At 44.5% G+C, this 21,115-nt stretch overlaps 1 protein-coding gene across 2 annotated transcripts in view; it reads left to right on the plus strand.

Annotated features, from left to right (window-relative positions):
* Positions 1 to 4,363: 4,363 nt before the first annotated feature.
* Positions 4,364 to 21,115, plus strand: part of H6PD (hexose-6-phosphate dehydrogenase/glucose 1-dehydrogenase) — a 50,747-nt gene continuing 33,995 nt past the window's right edge. The window contains exons 1-2 of one of the 2 annotated variants that reach the window (XM_072608785.1): positions 4,377 to 4,461; positions 14,413 to 14,518. The gene's annotated coding sequence lies outside the window, so the exon portion shown is untranslated. Of the gene's footprint in view, positions 4,462 to 14,412; positions 14,519 to 21,115 lie in introns of both variants that reach the window. The other variant, XM_072608786.1, reaches the window with a different exon arrangement.

Raw genomic sequence — 21,115 nt, forward strand, 5'->3', positions numbered from 1 at the left:
CACTTTAAGGTGAGACCTATACATGATCCTCATTAACCCAGAAGTTCAAAATAGACTTTATACACTTATTCATTTATTTTTTGTTTGTTTTTGAGGCAATCGTGTTAAGTGACTCACTCAGGGTCACACAGCTAGTGTCTGAGACTGGCTTTGAACTCAGGTCTTACTAACTCCAGGGCTAGTGTTCTATCTGCTGTGCCACCTAGCTGCCCCTGATATAAAATAAAACTTTATTCCAAAGTGACCTCATTTTTCAGGAGAGGAGACATGTGACCTGTCCAAAGTCACACAGTAAGTTAGTACAGAGGTAAGGATTAGAACCCAGGTCTTCTGATCCCCAGTACCACGATCATGATTTTTAAGACAGTTTTGGCCAATGAATTTGTTCCTCTCTAAAGCCTTCAGTGGTTCCCTGTTGCCTCTAGGAATAAGATATAAATTCCTTAATCTGATACCAAGATCCCTTCACTGGCTGCTTCCAATCTGTCGCCTCATTCTTATTTGTTTGTTTATTTTAGACAATCTGGCCTAAGTGACTTGCCCAGGGTCACACAGCTAATAAGTATTTGAGATGGATGTGAACTCAGGTCTTCCTGATTCCAGGGGGCTGTACCTACTGTAGCTGCCCTTTATTTAATATTTTTAAAAATATATTTCATTTCCCCCAGTTATATGTAAAAGCAATTTTAATAGTTTTTTCTTAAGTTTTAAGATCCAGATTCTATCCTTCCTTCCCTCCCTTCCCCATTCCCTGAGATGGTAAGCAATCTGATATAGATTATACATGTGCGATTACGTGAAATATATTTATGTATTAGTCACTTTGTGGAAAAAAAACTTAAACCAAAAGAAAAGGAAAGAAAGTAAAAAATAGTATGTGTTGGTTTATCAGTTCTTTCTCTGAAGGCAGATAGCATTTCTCACCATGAGTCCTTTGGGATTGTCGTGAATCATTGCATTGCTGAGAATAGTTAATTCATTCACACTCATTCATCATACAATATTGCTATTACTGTAAAATGTTCTCCTGGTTCTGCTCACTTTACCCTGCAACAGTTCATGTAAGTCTTCACAGGTTTTTCTGAAATCTACCTGCTCATTCTTTCTTATGGAACAATAGTATTCCATTACATTCATATTTCACAACTTGGGGCAGCTAGGTGGTGCAGTGGATAGAGCACCACTGCAGGAAGCAGAAGGACCTGAGTTCAAATTTTACCTCAGACACTTGACACTCACAAATTGTGTGACCTTGGGCAAGTCACTTAACCCCAATTGCCTCCTCCTAGGTCATCTCCAGTCATCCTGATGAATATCTAGTCACTGGATTCAGATGGCTCTGGAGGGGAAGTGAGGCTGGTGACCAGCACAGCCCTCCCTTGCTCAAAACAAAGTCAAGTGCAAGTCATGTCATCATTTCTCTGATGCCATGGTCTTCTTTGGCAGGATGAACACACACATACTACAATTTATTCAGTCATTCCCCAATTGATGGGCATCCTCTCAGCTTCTAGTTCTTTGTCACAACAAAAAAGAGCTGCTATAAATAGTTTTATACATGTAGGTCCTTTCCCCCTTTTTTGTGATCTTTTGGGGATACAGACCTAGCAGTGGTCTTGCTGGATACAAGGGTATGCACAGTTTTATAGCTCTTTGAGCATAGTTCCAACTTGCTCTCCAGAATGGTTGGATCACTTCACAACTCCACTAACAGGACATTAGTGTCCCAGTTTTCCCACATCGCGTCAGCATTTTGTTATTTTTCTTTTCTGTCATATTAGCCAATCTGGTAGGTGTGAAGTGGTACTTCAGAATTGCTTTAATTTGCATTTCTGTAATGAATAGTGATTCAGAGCGTTTTTTTTCATATGATTATAGATAGTTTTGATTTCTTTTTCTGAAAACTGTTCATGTTCTTTGGCCATTTATTAGTTGGCAGTGACTTGTATTCTAGTAAATTTGACTCAGCTCTCTAGATATTTGAGAAATGAAGCCTTTATCTACTTGCTATAAATCCCCCACTTTTCTGCTTTCCTTCTAATTTGGTTGCATTGATTTTGTTTGAGCAAAAACTTTTAAATTTAATTTAATCAAAATTACCAATTTTACATTTTTTTTAATGCTCTCTTCTTCTTGTTTGGTCCTAAATTCTTCCCATTTCCATATGGTATCACCCTTTATGTCTAAATCATGTACCCATTTTAACCTTATCTTGGTATATGGTATAAGATGCTAATTTCTACCATACTGTTTTCCAGGTTTCCCAGCAGTTTTTGTCAAACATTGAGTTTTTTTCCCTCAAAAACTTGGATCGTTATGTTTGTCAAACACTTAATTACCATGGTCATTTACTACGATGCATAGTGTATCTAATTTATTCTACTGATCCTCCACTCTATTTCTTAGCCAGTACCAGACTGTTTTGATGATTACCACCTTATAATACAATTTGAGATCTGGAACAATTGGCCACCTTCCTTCATGGTTTTTCCCCATTAGTTCCCATGATATTTATGACCTTTTGTTCTTCCAGATAAATTTTACTTTTTTTCTAGCTTTATAATTTTTTTGGTAGTTTAATTGGTATGGCACTGAATAAGTAGAATTGTAAGTGTAATTTTTATCATATTAGCTCAGCCCACCCATGAGCTATTAATATTTTCCCAATTGTTCAGGTCTGACTTCATTCATGTGAGAAGTGTTTTGTAACTGTGTTCATATAATTCCTGGGTTCATCTTGGCAGGTAGACTCCCAAGTATCTTATACTGTCTACAATTATTTTAACTGCAATTTCTCTTTCTGTCTCTCGCTGCTAGGCTTTGTGGGCAATATACAGAAATGATGATTTATGTGGGATTATTTTACATCCTGCGATTTGGCTAAAGTTGTTTCAAGTAGTTTTTTTAGTTGATTCTCAAGGATTCTCTAAGTACACCATCATATCATCTGCAAACAGTAATAGTTTTGTTTCTTCATTGCCTAGTCTAATTCATGGGCCAGGCATGGAAGCTCACACCTGTAATTCTTGCTTGAGGGCTGAGGCTGAGGCTGGTGGGTCCTTTGAAACATCTCAGAGAGCTCTGAGCTACAGAAGGGCTAAAGCTCATTTAACATCTACACTAAGTTAGCACCAATATGGGGAGCTGAAGATAGGGCAGACTAAGGAGATGGTGAACCAGCCCAAGTCAAAAACAGAGCAGGTCAAAAATCCTGCACAGATCGGCAGTGGGAATGGGCTCTGTGCTTCTAGCTGAGAGGAGATACAGAGAAACAATCTCAAGAAAATAAAAAATAAAGAGTTCACTTCCCTCTCTCCTTTTGTAGAGATGGGGGACTGTAGTTGTGGAATGTTCTATATACAGTTAGGTTGGCTCCACTCAGCTGCTTTCCATATATATATATACGTATGTGTGTGATATTCACACATCTATGTGTGTATTTGTTGTTGTTTACTTGTTTCAATCGAATCTGACTCTTCTTAACCCCTTTTTGAGATTTTCTTGGCAGAGATACTGGAGTGGTTAGCTATTTCCTTGTTCATCATTTTACAGATGAGGAAAAAGAGGCAAACAAGATGGGGTGACTTGCCCAGGGTCACACAGCTTATAAGCGTGAGTCTAGGTTTGAACTCAGGTCTTTGTGACTCCAGGTCTTACATTCTATGCACTGCCCTGCCAGCAATCTCTCTCTCTCTCTCTCTCTCTCTCTCTCTCTCTCTCTCTGTCTCTGTCTCTGTCTCTCTCTCTCTCTCTTTCTCCACATACACACATAAATGTGTATGTACATGTAAAGATATATAAATATTTTATTTTTACAAGGGATGGGTTGCTGACTTGGAAAAGATTTAGAGCATTTTTTCATATGACTATATATAACTTTGGTTTCTTCATCCAAAAACTGCCTGCTCATATCCTTTGACCATTTATCAGTTGGGGAATGACTCCTATTCTTAAAAATTTGACAAAGTTCTCTGTATATTTGAGACAACCCACCCCCAAAAGATGGGACTGGTTACAAAGAGGGGAATTACCTTCTTAGAGGACCCTCTACCAACGCAAGGAGAGATGCTACAGAGAGAGTAAAAAACTGGTCCAGGCTCATACAGCCAATCAATCACTCAGCCATGATTAGGCGCCAGTAGGTATCAGAGGCGGGAGTCGAACCCACGTCCCTCTGGCTTGCAGGCCATCTCATTTTAGCACTCCATGGCAGGCACTTGAAGGCGGTGGCAGTGGGTGGAAGAATTCTCAGCCTTTCCTGGCTCCTTTCCACCCGCCCGCGCACACGAAGAGCGCGTAAGGGAGCCTCAAACCAAAGACTTTACCCGCAGCGCCCGCCCTCTTTTCCAGGGCCACCCACGAGTGGGCGGGGCCAGCCCTGTCAGCAGCTGCCGCTGCCTCCGGCCGGGGCCCCCAGCGCGCTCCTTGGCCCGGGCTCCCTTGCGCTTCCGCACCCCCAGGGTGAGTACGGTCCCAGTCTGAGCGCATGCACCCTCCCCTTGCTGCGGAGCCCCGAAGAGGATCACCTCCTTAGTGGGGGACAGACGCAAAGGAGCGCCCTGGGGAGGAAGGCAGGAAGCGGGCTAGGGGGACCCGTTGGTTTCATGCTGGCCCTCCTGGATCTCCCACACCCATGCGTTTGCAAAACGAAATTGTGCTGGGAGACCTTAGCACCTGTTGGTGCCCGGGAGCCTGGTGCACCGCGCCAGGGGCTTGGAGCAACCTCGTCCCGGGGCTATTTCAGAGCTGGCCTAGTTGGGGTTGGGGAGAGACAGTAGCCCCCAGGAGGCCAGCTGGGATTGAGGGTGGGGGCTGCTCCCCCGGGCCCAGTGGCAGCACCGTGAAAGTTCCCGTTATCCTCGAAACTGGGTGCCTGCCGAGGGCTGCCCTCTCGGGGATAGAGACCCAGGTCCCAGGCCACTTGCTGTAATTTCGGTGAAATTCGTAGGCTGAGCATCAGTGCACCCACTGGGGGATTGGAGACCCTCTGCGAGAGGCTGTGTGTGGGTGCGTGCGTGCGTGCGTGCGTGTGTGTGTGTGTGTGTGTGTGTGTGTGTGTGTGTGTGGTGGGGAGAAGGGAACAGGGAACTGTCACGTGGAGAGGGATGACCGCTGGGGGCAGCGCGCACGACTCGGCCACTTGCCCCTTTCCCCAGGGCCCTGAAGCCTCCTTCCCCGCACCCCCACCCTCTGCACTGAATCAGCAGAATCTTTGCCTTCTCCGTTTGATATTTCCCGAAATCCGCTTGTCCTGGCACTGGTCTGGCGCTGACCGTCTCAGCCGCAGGAGACTGCAGTCCGCCCTGTGCCCCCGGTGCCCCTGCTGCCCCTTCGCCGGACTCCTCCCGCCGAAGGTTTTATTTATAAGCTGATTGCATGGGCGTGCTGGAGTGATTGCAAAGTCTGCCAATGACACATGAGCCTGGGCACTCCTGGTGATTAGAACGATCCCTTGGCAGGCCGGAGGAGAACCTTTCTGTCCCATTCCCAAGCCAATAAGCGAATTCTGCAGGCTTTAATAAACTGCAGCCCACTTCCCCCCCCCCCCCCCCTGCAACCTCCCAGCACAACGGAATTTTGCTTTCTGTGGCGCAAACCTCAGGCACCCCATTGAGAAGCAGCATTCTGATAGGATATAAAATTAGGCCTCTTAGGGTCTGCTTTGGCCAATCCAATACAACAGGTATTTATTGAATTTCTACTGTATGCTTGGGCCCTGGAGATACCAACACACAAAAAGGTATAACCACTTTGAGCCTCTAGAAACTTACATTCTGTCTGGAAAGAGCCAAATTCAAATCTTTGCCAAGCCATTGTCATCTGTGTGACCTTGTGAGTCACTCACTTTACCTCTAAACAGCTCAGTTTTCTCATCAGAAAAATGTAGGGGGTGGGGTAGATGACCTTCATAGTTTCCTGATGGAAATCTGTGGTCCTAATATGATCAAAGAAATTTACTGACTTCCCCAAGGTCATGCAGTGGTCAAGGGCTAAAGCCAGCATTCAAATTCAGCTTCTCTGCCTCCAAAGAGCAGAAGAAGCATGGCATTTCACAGGCTGTTAGATTTAGATTTAAAAGGAATCTTAGAAGTCCTCCAATTCCAGTCTCTTCATTATATAGACAAGGAAAGAGGCTCAGAGGTCAAGTGACTTGATCAGTCACCTAGCTAACATTTGACTATGGCAGGATTTGAACCCAGATTCTGACTCCAAAGCCAAAGCACTTTACATTGTGGGCCTCTGATTCTGAGTGTTCTTTTCCACTGTTGTTTAGCATCTTCTGTGTATTGTCTATCTTTGTAACTTTAGCACTTAGCATTAGCATATATGTACGTGTATCTGTGTATGTATTTTTGGTCCAGACCTGGGTTTGTTTAGTCTAAGAAACTCTCCACCAATCAGATCATTGGATCATAGCTCTCACGGACCTCAGAGGTCACCTAGTTCAACCCTTTTATTTTACAGATGGGGGAAGCTGAGGCCCAGGAAGTGACTTTCCCAAGGCCATACAGGTATCAGAGGCAGGTCTTCTGATTCCAGAGTTCTTTTCCCTATCACATGAGCCAAGCTGCCTCTATGAGCAACTTTTAAATTCTATTATTTTATAATATTTTAGAAATAATAATTATTTTATAATATTCATTTAAAAAAATTTTGAGTTCTAAATTCTCTCTCACCCATGGAGGAGACAATCTGATACCCATTATACAGATATTAATGACTGTTCTGCAATTTATTTTGTCAGGTGTCACATTCATCTGAGTCAGGACTTGAACCCAGGTCTTCCTGACTCTGAGGAAACTGTCTATCCAGTATAGCAGATTGCCTCTCATTTTTAACACAGCAGGAGTTTAATATCCATTGGTTTAATTGAATTGAATGCCTGGCAGGGCTCATATAATTTTCCACTTCATCGTTGGCAGCCGATACTCAATTTTCCACCAATTTTAAGTGCCCCCCTGGCAATCAGCCGGTGGTAAAGTGTCTTCTCCTCGGGTAAAGGCCATCAGTCATTGAATGGGTGGCTAGGTGCCCCTGTGGAGGGTGGAGAGCTGCAGTGTTAGCACATGGAATGATGCCACCTTGTGGCTCATGTCCTGCTCAGGCCCTAAAACAGGTTAGGGCTTAAGGCCTCCTCTTGAGTCGGTAGAGGATGGTACAGATCATGGTGTCCTCCCAGTGTGGAAAGTTCGTCATTTGGAGCTTCATCAATAGTAGCTGGTGTTGAACTCTGATCATGAAGATGTATCCCAGCAATATTTTCTTATCAGAAACTGTTGCTGGGGACCATCCTTTTTTGTCTTTAAATTTCCAGTGCCTAGAATGTGTTTGTTGAATTGGATATATAGTCTTAAGGTGTAACCCAGGACACTGAGAGGTTAAGGGATTTATTTGTGGTCACACATTTTAATGTGCACATCCAGGCTGGGACAGGATTTGAACCAGGTCTTTCTGAATCCAAGGCCAACATTCTATTCACTACACCAGTGGTTCCCAATTTTTCGTTTTGCAAACCCTTTTCAATAACAAGAAAAATGTATTGTGAATCCCCAGGGATAACTGAATATATTACTCATTTGTTCAGTCATTTCAGTCGAGTCCAGCTCTTTGTGACTCCATTTGAAGTTTTCTTAAAGATACTGGAGTGGTTTACCATTTCCTTCTCCAGTTCATTTTACAGATGAGGAAACTGAGGGAAGCAGGGTGAAGGGACTTGCCCAGGGGCACACAGCTAGCAAATGTCTGAGGTCAGATTTGAACTCAGGAAAATGAGTCTTCCTGGTGCTCTATGCACTATGGCGCCCCCTGGCATCCGTACTACTCATAATATTCTGTAATTTACCACTTAAGGTTCTGAATTTTTAGCAGGAGTTTGGGAACCACCAAATAAGGACCACCAGGTGGACTTTTGTTGGAATCTCTTAGTGGACTTAAATCTGAAGGGGGGGGGTCCCCTAGTCCCACCCTCATTGTATAGGGGAGTGAATCGAGTCCCTGAGTGAGAGAAGGATGGGATTTGCCCTCAGGATCACATCAATAGTAAGAAACAGGGGCAGGATCTGAACTTAGGTCTTCCAAGTCCACATTCGGAACTTGTTCTACAGGTCTTGTTATATCCCTAATTCAACTGAGTAAACATTGTTAGTTCAGCACATGTCCTATGTATGCTAAGAGAGACACATCCGTGTTGTGATGTAAGATTATAGACTTAAGTCCTGCTTCTGGTATCTATTGTGAGACCTGGGTGGAGTCATTTCACTTGTCTGCCCCAGGCTACTCCCTAGGACTTTAAACCTAGAACAGGTGCTTCTTTGGTTTGGGAGAGGAAGCTACTTATAAGTCTCCCTGACAAATGTCCAAGGTGCTGTTAGGTTCTGGGTATACAGAGACCTTGTCCTCAGATGTCTACTGGGGGCACTCAACATGTGCACAGATACAAAGTATTTTCAGAGCGTCTGCACAGACAAAATCAATGCAACTAAGACAAGAAGAAAGTTGTCTGATGTGGAAAAAGTCTTTGTGTCAAATTGCTCTAATGAGGGTTTGGTATCCAAGATATTAAAAAATTAATAAATGTGCACATGTACACATACATGTGCATGTGTGTGTGCATATTTATTAAAAATAAAAAACCCAAAGTATTTTTAGGAGAGTGAGCTGATAACTAGAGTGTGGGGAGGAAGGGCAGTTAGGAAGAGACCAGTGCCAGAGGGGGTACTGGAATTAGGGTTAAAAAGGAAGCTGGGGGTTCTAAGAGGGGAGGGGAGGTGGGAGTGCATTCCACAGCTGGGAGAACCACTTCTGCAAAGGTTTGAAGGTGGGATGTGAAATGCCACGTGTGCAGAACAAACAGGCTAGTTTATGGCTCATTTGTTTTTTACGTTCAATATGTGTTATCTTTGTTGTTTGCTGTTTTAAAGGTTTATTGATGTTCTTTTTTTTTTTTAAATCAGTCACTTCCTGAAGATTTCTATACCTCCCCATCCCTATCAGTAGAACCTTCCCTTGTAACAAGCAAGTAGAATTAAGCTTAAGTAGACTGATCACAGTGTATATGCCTTTCTGCGCCTGTGGTCTACTCTCCACCTGCTGGAGGCAGGCCAGTTGCACTGGAATGGAGAACATGTGAAGGTGAGAGATGGGAAATAAGGTGGGAAAGATGGATGGGAGCAGGGTGACGGAGGGCTTTAGGTACAATAGACCAAGGCACATATATAACCCTTGTCAAAGCACTTGCCTTCTCAAGGAGAGGGAAGGGGAGAGAAGGAGAGAAATTGGAATTCAACATTTTAAAAAATGAACGTTAAAAATTCTTGTTTACATGAAATTGAGAAAAAATATAGTATTAAGAATCAAAAAAGAAGATATATGCAGAATATGCTTAGAGTATACCCTTTGTGTATGTGCGCAATGGGTGATCTGGCGATGTGTGTAGGCACATGGCGCCTTCTTGGGTATGTGCCAGTCGCTGACTCCAGACTCCAGATATGACCTGAGCAGTGAGGACCAGTTTGGGAGCAGGATGAGCTAAGAGAAGGCATCCAGGTAGGCAGTTTTGAGGATGTGATGTACCAGGGCGGGGGGGTAGGGGGGTGGGGGGAGGAACAAGCAGGAGAGACCTTGTGCTATGACTTTTTAGTAGATGGGTTATATTTAACATCAGAAAATTCCATGGCAGAGAAGTGTTTGTTGAGGGTAAGCTGAGTTCTGTGTGTTTTAGGGAGCCTCTACTCATACATTTTTCAGTGGAAAGGAGCTGTCCCTGATCTTAGATGTTGCCCAGCACTTCTTGGTCAATGACCTTTTGGACAAAGACACTCGCTTGGACAGGCAGGTCCAAGGCCCTTTGACCAAGTACTGTAGTCATCATTACCCAAATAGAGGTGTTTGGCAATTCACTCCCACTGTCCCCTTCCTTCCCCTGCCCCCAGATATGCCTGATTGTAGATCACCATGAAGGGGAAGCAGAGACATGCCTGTAACTCTTGGGGCCTAATCCTTTCAAGCCTCCCCTGGTAACCTGCTGGTGTGACCTTATTGGCAGGCCTCACAGTTGATTTTGGGCCAAACCTTGAATCTGGGGACCCTGGGCTCCTGTGGCCATGGATGCCTGGTCATGATGCCTTGCTCTCTGCCCTGTGAGATATGCTGTCATCCTTTAGAGCTGGAAGGGACTTTGGGCTGTTGCTAGTCCCAATCCCTTACTTTGCAAGTGATGAATCTCCAATCCAGGCTCAGTCATTTACTAGACATGGTACCTTGGCCAGTTGATTGATTAGCACATATTACTGACACACAGTGGAGGTTCAGTGATTTGCCTCGGGCCACAAACAGTTCTAAGCATCAAAGTCAGGATTTGAATCCAGAACATCCACTTCCAGATCTATCTTTCTCCCTGCACCAATCTGATTGACTATCTCATGATGTAGGTGTATTGGAGAATCAGCTGAGGGGTGGTTTTGAATTCTGCTTCTGATACTTTATTTGACAGATCAGGAAATTGAGGCTCAGAGGCACAATTGCTTGGCCAAGGATACATAGTCACAAAGTGGCCCAGAGTGGCTTGCAAACAGTCAGGTTTGTTATTGTTCAGTTGTTTTGTGACCCCATTTGGGGTTTTCTTGGCAAGGATACTGCAGTAATTTGCCATTTCCTCTCCAGCTCATTTTACAGATGAGGAAACTGAGGCAAACAAGGTGAAGTAACTTGCTCAAGGTCACACAGCTAGGATGTATCTGAGGCTGGATTTGAACTCAGGAAGATGAGACTTCCTAACTTCACACTTGGCATTCTACCAACTGTGCCACCTAGCTGCCCAACAATCACATGGTCATGTTCTGTACTATCAAAGACCAGTAAAGGAAATGGAAGCCATGCTGGGAGAGTCTTTAAATGGATTTTATGGATTTAAATGGTCTTTAAATGAATTTTTATATTTGATCCTAGTGGTCAACAAGGAACCACTGATCATTTTCAAGTAGCGGAATGAATGTCATGGTCATATTAATTTGTCAGCTGAGTGGAGAATGGATTATAGAGATGAAAGGCTAGTCCTAGTTTAGACCCTTTTGAGCTATGTGGCCTTGGACAAATCTCTTCACCTCCAAGAGCCTTAGTTTCTCTATCTGTAAAATGGGGACCATTTTACTCATTCCATTGCAAAGCTAATTTGAGGAAAGCAAATTAATGAAACACCAAGAGGTGATTAAGCTCCTATTATCTGGCAAGCTCTGTGTTAGGCACCCAGAATGCCAAGTTAAAAAGTAAAACCAATAGACTTGAAAATGCTGAAGAAATGGCAATGACCCCCATTTTCACCCTGTGAAACTAGATGTCGATTTCTCTCTGTCCAGCCTGTCCTTAGGTGTCTGAAGAAGCCATGGTCTGGCTTTCTCCACTGACGCAGATTGGAAACTTTCATTGCTCTAGCAGAGTTTTGAAGCCAAAAACTCCATCATGCCCCATCCAATCTTCTGGTGGCCAGTCTCTCCAGACAGAGTCCAGCTGCTCCTTGCCAGGCCTGTGCCCAAAGTCTCTGTGGCCCTGGTGGGGCATGGTTAGAACTTGGGCTCAGTTGGCATAGTTTTGGAGAACCTGGGGTCACCTCCACTGCTGAGGAGAGGGGTCTGGCAGGAAGGGCCTCTGAACAGCCCACCTTTACAGGACAAGGTCTGAATCCAGGCTTGGCCATTTATCAGACATGGTACCTTGATGGGTCATTAGGTGAACAGTGATTGTCTACTGACACTGTAAGTGCTTAATAAATGCTGGTTGGTTTGTTGGTGGCTAAGTGCTGTTATCACTTATGCTCACTTTTTTCATCTGTAAAACAATGGCACTGGAATAGAGGACAGTTGAGGCTCCCTAGGGGCAGCTAGGTGGCACCATAATGCACCAAGCGCCAGGTCTGGAGTCAGGAAACCTGAGTTCAAATCCAGCCTCAGACACTTTCTAACTGTGTGACCCTGGGCAAGTCATTTCATCTTGCTTGCCTCAGCTTCCCCATCTGTAAAATGAACGAGAGAAGGAAATGACCAACTGCTCCTGTGTCTTTGCCAAGAAAACCCTTAATGGAGTCATGAAGAGTTGGGCATGATTGAATATGACGAAGCAACAACAAAAGATACCCTTTCCTGATCAAAATCTCTGACTCTCTAAATAATCTAAATGAAGTTGTTTGTCCTTTATTCTCAAAGGGAACTGATTTGCAGTTGGATTTAAGACAGCCAGAGCAGTGCAAATGAAGTAACAAATTGGAAAATTTGATGAAAATCAGGCAGATCGTTAGACTAGGAACTCCATGGGGGCAGGGATTGTCTTTTGCCTTTCTTTGTATTCCCAGCCCTTGGCGCTGTGCCTGGCACACAGTAGGTGCTTGACAAATGCTTATTGACAGACTTGGCTAACAGCTCCTCTATTTAAGGAGTGAAGATAGGGCCGACATCTCTTCATTTTCCAGGTGGCTGTACTCACCTGGACACCTCTGATTTCTCAGTCAAGCCCCACCCTTAATTAGGTAACACTTTTCAGTTTGGTGTATTGTCTTCCCCTTTGGATAGAATATCGCCAGCTAAGGGCATAATACCTCATGAGAGGAGAGAGAGACTGGAACTGGCCAGCTGGACCCCCCATTTGGGCAGCTGGGACTACTCATAGATTGTGGTTTGTCCTTCACTCTCTAAGAGAACCATGACATCCGGGAGATGATGACATGACTTGAAGCTGAATTGGATTTAAGTGAGGGAGAGCTGTGCAAAGTCACCAACCTCACTTTCTCTCCTCCAGGGCCATCTGGGACCAGTGACTAGATATAGATCAAGACCATTGGAGATGGCTCAGGATACGGTAGGAGACCCTGACCCTTTTAAGCTAGCATCTTTAACAGGCCTCAATTTGAGTGAGGCAACCCTCATTCAATGAAGGGGCCTCTTTTTAAGAAGTGAGTCAAAGGATGGCCCCTTCAATAAAAAAAAAAATCAAACTGGGAGGGGAAGATGCTCAGGGTTGCTGTCCAAAAGAGAAACAGTTACTATCTACATTCACTCTGAGGCAGGAGGGCCCCCAAATTAACCATTAAGTGGTGCTTGGGCAGAGACCTATTGTTATCCAATCAATGGAAAGTAAATTTTGATGGCAGAAACCTCCCTAGTTAACTTTGTGTTTACTGGCTAGATTTCTTTTTCAAAGACCAAGACTTAAACCCAATTCGCTCTGGATCTCATTGATCAGACAACAATAGATCTCTGAGCAAGCACCACTTAATGGTTAATTTGGGGGCCCTCCTGCCTCCAAGTGAATGTAAATAGTAACTGTTTCTCTTTTGGACAGCAACTCTGAGCATCTTCCCCTCCCAGTTTGATTTTTTTTTTTTTATTAAAGGGGCCATCCTTTGACTCAGTTCTTAAAGAGGCCTCTTCATTGAATGAGGGTTGCCTCACTCAAATTGAGACCTGTTAAAGACATTAGCTTAAAAAGGCTAAGGTCTCCCACTGCATCCTGGGGCATCTCCTGTCATCCTGATCTATATCTGGCCACTTGGCCACTGGCTCCAGGAGAAAGTGAGGCTGGTAACTTAGCACAGCCCTGCCTCTCTTAAATCCAAATTTACTTGCAAGTCATGGCATCACCTCCTTGATGTCAAGGTCCTCTTCCAGAAGAAAGGACAAACCACAATTGTCTTCCCCTATTAGATTGAAAGCTGCCTTCCCCACCTCTCCCCATATTTTTATCCCCAGCATTTGCTGTGCCTGGAACTTAATAGATTCTTAATAAATGTTTGTAGATTATTGACTATCTCTCAGTGCTCTAGGCAGTCCTCTAAGATTGGAAATTGCCAAGGGGGCCATGTTTGATTTTTAGAGCAAGTTTCCTTATCTGGGAGCAACTGAGACTAAAGAAATCATTGGTTTAATCCTTGTCTCCTGTTTTTGTAATTGAGGAAACTGAACCTCCCCCAGCTATTGTCAGAGGCAGGGCTCTCTGACTCTTGACCCTAGCCCTCATAGTTACCGTGTCTGTGCTGCTATCTCTCAAAACTTCTTTTTTTTTTCCCAAAAAGAAAGAAAATGTTTGGTATTTCATTCCTATGTACACTTCAAAATTTCCGAGGCCAAATGAGGGATTTAACAGAAAATTGCCCACCTTTCCTTCTTCTCCCAGCACCTTCCCAGTTTAGGCAGACTGAAAGGGCAGTGGAGTGGGAGGGTGGGGGGAGTTGGATACTGGAGGTGGGGTTAAACTGGACCCTCCTCTCTCAGTCCCTCCCTTGCTCGGAATGGAGCCTGAGACTCATTTCCTCATCCAGTTTACCAGAAACCACTCAGTTGGCTGGGGTTTCTGTTTAGTCTGTAATCGGTTGATCAGAGAAAGTTTCAGATCTAGTGACCTGTTGCCCGCTGCTTCTCTCACTAGGGACAGTCGAGGAGAGGAGGAGAGGTGAACCCCATCGGGAGCCTCTGGTGGGCCTCATACCCCCACAGACTCTTTGGAAGCCTGGTAGATCCCTATCCTTGCAAAGGTGAGTGTTCCCCCAAAACCTGGAGGGGATTTCTCAAGCCCAAGGTAGAGGGAGAGAAAACTTCCCCAGTATCCTCTAGGGAAACAGGCATCAATCCTCCTCATTGTATTTTAGAGATAAGGACCCTGGCTTCTGAGGCAGGACCTGGGTTCAGATCCCACATATGTAAACTTGGGGAAAACACTTAACCTTGATGAACTTTTGTGTTCTTATCTGTAAAGTAAGGGGGCTGGACTAGGCAGACCCCATTCCATTTCAGCTCTAGGTCAATGATTTTATGACAGTGCTGGAAAGGATCTCAGGTATCCTCTTCCACAGTTGATTTACAATGACTTGTCCAAGGTCACCCAGCAAGTAGCAAAGTTAGAATCCTCACGTAGTCCAGCCTCCTCCTGTATTACTCCTTTTGTGATCCTGGCAGGTCACTTAATAATAATATTAGCTTATGTTTATATTTTTGTTGTTTCAGTCATGTCCGACTCTTCATGATTCCATTTGGGCAAAGATACAGGAGTAACGGTTTTCCATTTCCTTCTCTAGCTCATTTTACAGATAGGAAACTGAGGTAAACAGAGGTTAAGTGACTTGCCCAGGGTCACACAGCTAGTAAGTGTCCAAGGTCCAGATTTGAACTTGGGTCTTCCTGATGCCAGACTTGGTGCTCTATCTGCTATGGTGCCCCCTAGCTGCCCCTATCTGAGCCTCAGTTTCCTCATCTGTAAAATGAGAGGTAATGGCTGTTTTCCAGGCCTGGAATGAATTCCCTCTTCACTTCAACTTCTGGAACCTCTAGTTTCATTCAAAACTGAACTTAAATTCCAATGCCTCCCTAAGACCTTTCTTGATCCTTCCCACCCTAAGCTATTCATACCTTTCCCCCTCACTTTATTTTTATTTTTTATTTATATTACCTGTGTTTGTCTGTGACTGTCATATTTCCCTCTTTGGAATGTAAGTTCTTTGAAGGCAGGAATTATTTATGTCTTTTTATCTTGAGAGCAGGGCTTCTTAGCCATTTTTTGTGCCCTGAGTTCTCTATGGACCCCTTCACAGAATCAGGTTTTTAAATGCATAAAGTAAAATATAGAGTATACAAACCAGAGGGCAACTATGTGTTACCAGGAAGTCAGGAAGACTTCACCCAGTTTGCCTCAGTTTCCTCATCTGTAAAGCGAACTGCAGAAGGAAATGGCAAACCACTTCTCAGTATCTCTGCCAAGAAAATCTCAGATGAGGGCACAAAGTCAGACATGACTAGAACAACTCAATAATAACAACCAGAAATATATCGGGTTACAAAGGGAACTAGTTAAATAGAAATAATGATATAGCCTTTTTCCCTCCAAGGTCTTAGACTCCGTGAACTCTATCCATGGCTTTCTCCTTTAGAATGTGAACTCCCTGAGGGCAGCCTTTTTTGGCTTAGTTCAGTACTTAGCACCTAGTTACTCTGTAGTTAGTGATTAACAAAACTTGATGACTGATTGGTTGGTTGAATGATCTCTAAGGGCCCTTCCAGTCTTAAAATCTATGGTTTTCTATTGGTCCTTGAAACTGACATTCACCAATGTGAGACTTCTTATCCAGGGTTACAGATGAGAAACACAAGACTTCCCAAGGAGGGTCAAGGAGTTAGCCTGGACTAACTTCCACTCTCCACTGGTTCCCTGTTAGCTGCCTTTAGGAAGATCCACCTGATATGTCCCTTAGCACGGCAAACTCCTCCTCACTGAAAGAACTCAAAAACAGAGTGGGCAGAGGAAGGGATTTATTACACTTCTCTCAAGAAAGCAGGTGTACTCACTAGGAACACCCACACCCATACACAAGCAGGAGTGAGGTTACACAGTTCCGTCCTCCCTGTTAGAGTTATGGTTAGTCAAATCACTCAAACTTCCCACTCTTATTTCCCTACATTCCCTCTTTATGCAGATTACATGGTGAGGATATTTGTGACCTGACCTGACCTCTATAGTCTGAGCTGTTTTACCCCTATTTTTCTAGTTCCCCCTGCCTCCTCATGGCCATTGTCTTGGTAAAATAAGATAAGTGAGCTTCCCCAGAGCTATTGATTGTCTCCCAATAACTTTTGTGGGAGCGAAACAAGGTGCTGCAGTATCCCTTCTTACAACATCATTCCTAGCAGAACAAGATGCCTGAATGATTCCTGCTGGACGCCTCATACCCCACTGCCCAGCAGTCTGCCCAGCAGAGTAGTTTTTGTAAATTGAGGCACAACTACCTCATGATTTCAGATTCGCTGCATCAACCCTTTGAAATGATCTTTTGTCTTTGGCCTCCTTTCTCAGTCTTCTATTTAATTTTTTTTGCCCTATTGGGTAGGTAATGAGTGGGATTAAGCACTCACTTCACTGAGGGAATTCTTAAGGGGATTTTCGGAAAGGGAAAAGTCCTTCTGTGATATAAATAGTCATGGCTTTTTCATAGAGATAATGAGACCTCAGAGCTTGGAGGGCCGTTAGAACACAGGATATCAGAGTTGTGAGGACCTTGCCAAAGAGATCGCCATCACATCCAGTCTCTTCATTATGGATAGGAGGACACCAAAGCCCAAAGCAGAACAGTGATTTTGCCCATAGTCCCTCTAGTTGCTGGTAGAGCTCTACAGACCTGGAGCCCAAGTCTAAAATTCACAGGTACTGATTTGTTCCATTTCCCTTGGCAGAATTTGAATAGGTTTTTGTATGTGGGTTCTATGGTTATTGCCCAGCATTCAGACGAATGATTTCCCTCTTAGGGTGAAGAGCAGGGCCTGGCAGTCCTGAGATTTAGCTGTAGCCAGTAGCATGCCTCCCCTGTCCCAGCTGGCCAGGGTAGGGCCAGAAGGGTGGGAGACGCTGAGCTTCTGGAAGGGAACCTGTGAGCTTGGCTGTGTCAGGAGATTAGACCAAAGGCTTCAGCCTCAGTGACAGAGAGCTTGTGTCTGTCCTAAAGGCCAGCCCCTTAGTTCTCTCCCTCCCCATGTCCCTTGCTCAGTACTGACCCTGGAGCTCACTTAGCTGCCTTCTTTTCCTGATTCTGCCTCAGTCTTACTAAATGACCTTGAGCAAGTCTTTTTTCCTTTGTGCCTCAGTTCACCTCCCCTTATATCATATAGATGTTAAGGTAATTTGGGGTGGGGGGAGAAAGCACTGGAGGGAGGGATGAAGAAATTGGACTCTGAAGGAAGCTGAAGATTTTTAAGAGATGCAGAGGGGGAGTGGTCCAGCCTTGGGATGGTTGGTTCATAGATTCAAAGATAGAAGCTACAGAATTCCTTATGAGACCAGTATATGTACAGTAAACACCCCTCCCATTTGCATGTGGGCTCCTGGAGGACAGGAACTATATTTTTTATTTCTGTCTCTAGCACTTAGCACAGTGATAGGCACACAGTAAGAGCTTAATAAATGCTTATTAATTGACCAGTTTATTGTAGATAGAGGACCTCATAGGAAAGCTTTTGTTTGGTTTCACCCCTCCTCCACCACCCCAGGCAATTGGGATTTAGTGACTTGCCCAGAGTCACACAGTAAGTTTCAAGTGTCTGAGGCTAGATCTGACTTCCTGGCTGGTGTTCTATCCACTGTGCCACCTATCTGCCGCACCCCGCCCCCCCCAGCCTTTTCTTTTAAAAATAAATACTTAGGGACAACTAGGTGGTGCATAAGATAGAGTACTGACCCTGAAGTCAGAAGGACCTGAGTTCAAATCTGGCCTCAGACACTTACTAGGTGCGTGACTCTGGGCTAGTCACTTAACTCTGATTGCCTCCAAAGAAATAAATACTTATTTCTATATTTTGTTTTTATATCACTGACATTTTCCAACGTGTCTCCTCTGACCCCTCCATCTACTCTGTCTCCCAGGGGGCCATCTCTTATAACAAAGAATAAAAAAAGATGGAAAAAACCAGTTCAGTAAAACTAACCTACATTTGAAAAATTCTGATATTGTATGCAGTGTCCCATTTTCCTAGTCCCCCCACTTTGGCAAAGCACTGTGGGTTGGGCAGGTGGGTAGGGAAGGAGGTGTGTGGCTCTGTCTATATCACCTTCTAGGGCAGAGAAACACTGTTCAGAGATGAGGAGGATTCTCCCATCATAGAAGAACCTATTGGTCTAAAAAAATAACATTTAGACCTGAAAGACCTGAATAGATTTTAGGGGGTCTCTGAACTTGGGTAGGGAAAAACCAGTTTTCACTAATGTCTGACATTTAATATTTCCTTCAATTTTTTATAAACATTATTCTGAGAAGACCATATGCACTATATTAATCAGACTGCCAGAGGGGTCCATGACAGAAAGGTGGTTAAGAAATCTTGTTTTAGAGGTCACCAAGTTAATTTAATTCAGTCCTACATGCATTTATGAAGCACCTACTGTGGGCTAGGCACTATTTATTAAGTACTGACTAAGACTTAGGGGTTGAGCTGAGTTTCAGAAGGCTTAATCCCTCCCAGTGCTTCTCTTCTTGTCTCCCCCTTGGTCAGTGGTTAAGAAAGGGACAGGGGAAAGGGAAAAGGGGAAAGGGGGGATGGAAAGGATCATTGAGGCAGTACCCCCCACCCCCACCCCTGTCCTCTTCATCCATGCCCTTTTCTTTACCCTTTTCTCAGTAGATGAGTGGGGTCGCCATGTCTGCCTACACCCTATTCCTTGGTCCTCTGTGGGTTTCCCCTCTAGAGATCCCTCTGCCTTGGAGAGAAGGAAAAACCTGCAAGGTCAGTGAGGAGACAAGCAGAGAGGGGAAAGAAAAAACACCACCAATCCCAGAATAGCCAGGAGAAACAACAGCAGCAGCTGCCAGATGGCAGACGCAGGGTACAGCCTTGGTGCACATTCCCTCAGCTGCCCAGTGGCCAAGGGGCTGCAGGGGCCTGGTTCCCAGCCAGGGCTCCAGCACCTTGGAGAGAGGAAGTGGAGAGAGCAGCTAGTGGCTGCAGGTCCCCAGATCTGCTGGCTGCTCCAGAAGGGAACTGGCCAGCCCTAGCTGCTGCTGCTTGGGTTTTATTGATGTGTCTTTTGTTTTAACAGTCACCTGCCTTTTCTAATTTAGGCCCCTGTCTCCCCCACCCATCCCTTTTGGGCTAGGGACTGGACCTGTGATTTCATTGTTAGAGGGGGCTCCTGAATGAGGAGTCATGGTTAGCATCTTCTAGGGCAGCTTATGATCTTAGAGAGTTGCCTAAGAGAACTGAGAAGTTCAGTGATCAGGATTATTTAGCTGACAGAATTTGAACTGGAGTCTTCTTGGCTTCGAGGCCAGATTATACCACTTATATTAAAGAATAATTCAGGGGCAGCTAGGTGAAGTGGATAGAGCACTGGCACTCAAGTCAAGGAAGACCTGAGTTCAAATTTAGCCTCAGACACTTACTAGCTGTTTGACCCTGGGCAAGTCACTTAACCCCAATTACCTCAAAAAAAAAATAACTCAGCAGAATTAACATTCCCACACATACTCTTCAGTATAGTGACAATCAGCTCCATGCTGCCCCTCCTCTATCTCCCCTCTCTGTGCCTTTGCTCCTTCAGTCACCCGTGCCTGGAATGCCCTCCTTCCTCATCTCTATCTACCAGCTAAATCTCACCTTCTACAGGAAGCCTTTCCCAGTCTCCTTTAATGTTAGTGCCTTCCCTCTCTTCAGTATCTCCAGTTAATTTCATATACATCTTGTTCATACATAGTTGTCGCCATTAGACTGGGAGCGGCTTGAGGGCAAGGGCTGTCATTTGCCTTTCTCTGTATCCCCAAGATACAGAATGAAAGGCATTTTCAACATTTAATACAGTGCCTAGCACATAGTAGGTACTTAATAAATGTTGACCCATGCCAACCAAAGTTAGACAATATATACAGTATTCTTCACTAGAAAGAAAGGAAAGAGGTCCTAGCTGATAGTTCTAGGCCCCCCCTTTCTTTAATTCATTTCCAGTGAATTCTCAAGAATATTGCAAGGAGGAATCCTTGCTCAGAAGATGAGGGGTACAGTGGGGTCTGGGAGGAATTTGGAGTTAGTGGGTTTGACTCCCAGCTCTAGCATTTATTACCTGTGTGACCCTGGGTAAGTCATCTCTCTGGTCCTCAGTTTCCTTCTTTCTCAAGTGAGGGGGTTGGATAACTGACCTCTAAGAGCCCTACTAACGCTAAAGATCCGTGTGAAATAGGCAAAAGTTCCAGCTTTGAGAAGCTGTGACTTCCCTTCCTGGGTTGACGCAGCTCTGGACCCCATCTGGTTTTCTCCCCAAACCTGGCCTCCCTCCCACCTCAGCTAGTGAGGTCTTCCCTCCTCCTTGCAACCCCTCCTCCCCCCAATACACACTGTAACATGAAGATAGACTTAAAATCAAAGGGACCTGGTACCTGAGAAGGGTTAAGTTATCATCGGGTCACTAGGAATGAGGTATACACTCAGAGGAGCTTGGAATTTGGAGTCAGTTAATCAAGAAGCATTTATTAAGCTCCTACTGGATGCCAAGCACTATACTGTGTTGAAGATGCCTTTTATGCATCTACTCTATGCTGGGCCATCTACTCTATGCTAAGTGCTAGGGATACTTTCATTCCTTCACTCAAGCATTTATTAAGCAC

Source organism: Notamacropus eugenii, chromosome 5 (genome assembly GCF_028372415.1).
Source record: "Notamacropus eugenii isolate mMacEug1 chromosome 5, mMacEug1.pri_v2, whole genome shotgun sequence".
NCBI classification, from domain to species: domain Eukaryota; kingdom Metazoa; phylum Chordata; class Mammalia; order Diprotodontia; family Macropodidae; genus Notamacropus; species Notamacropus eugenii.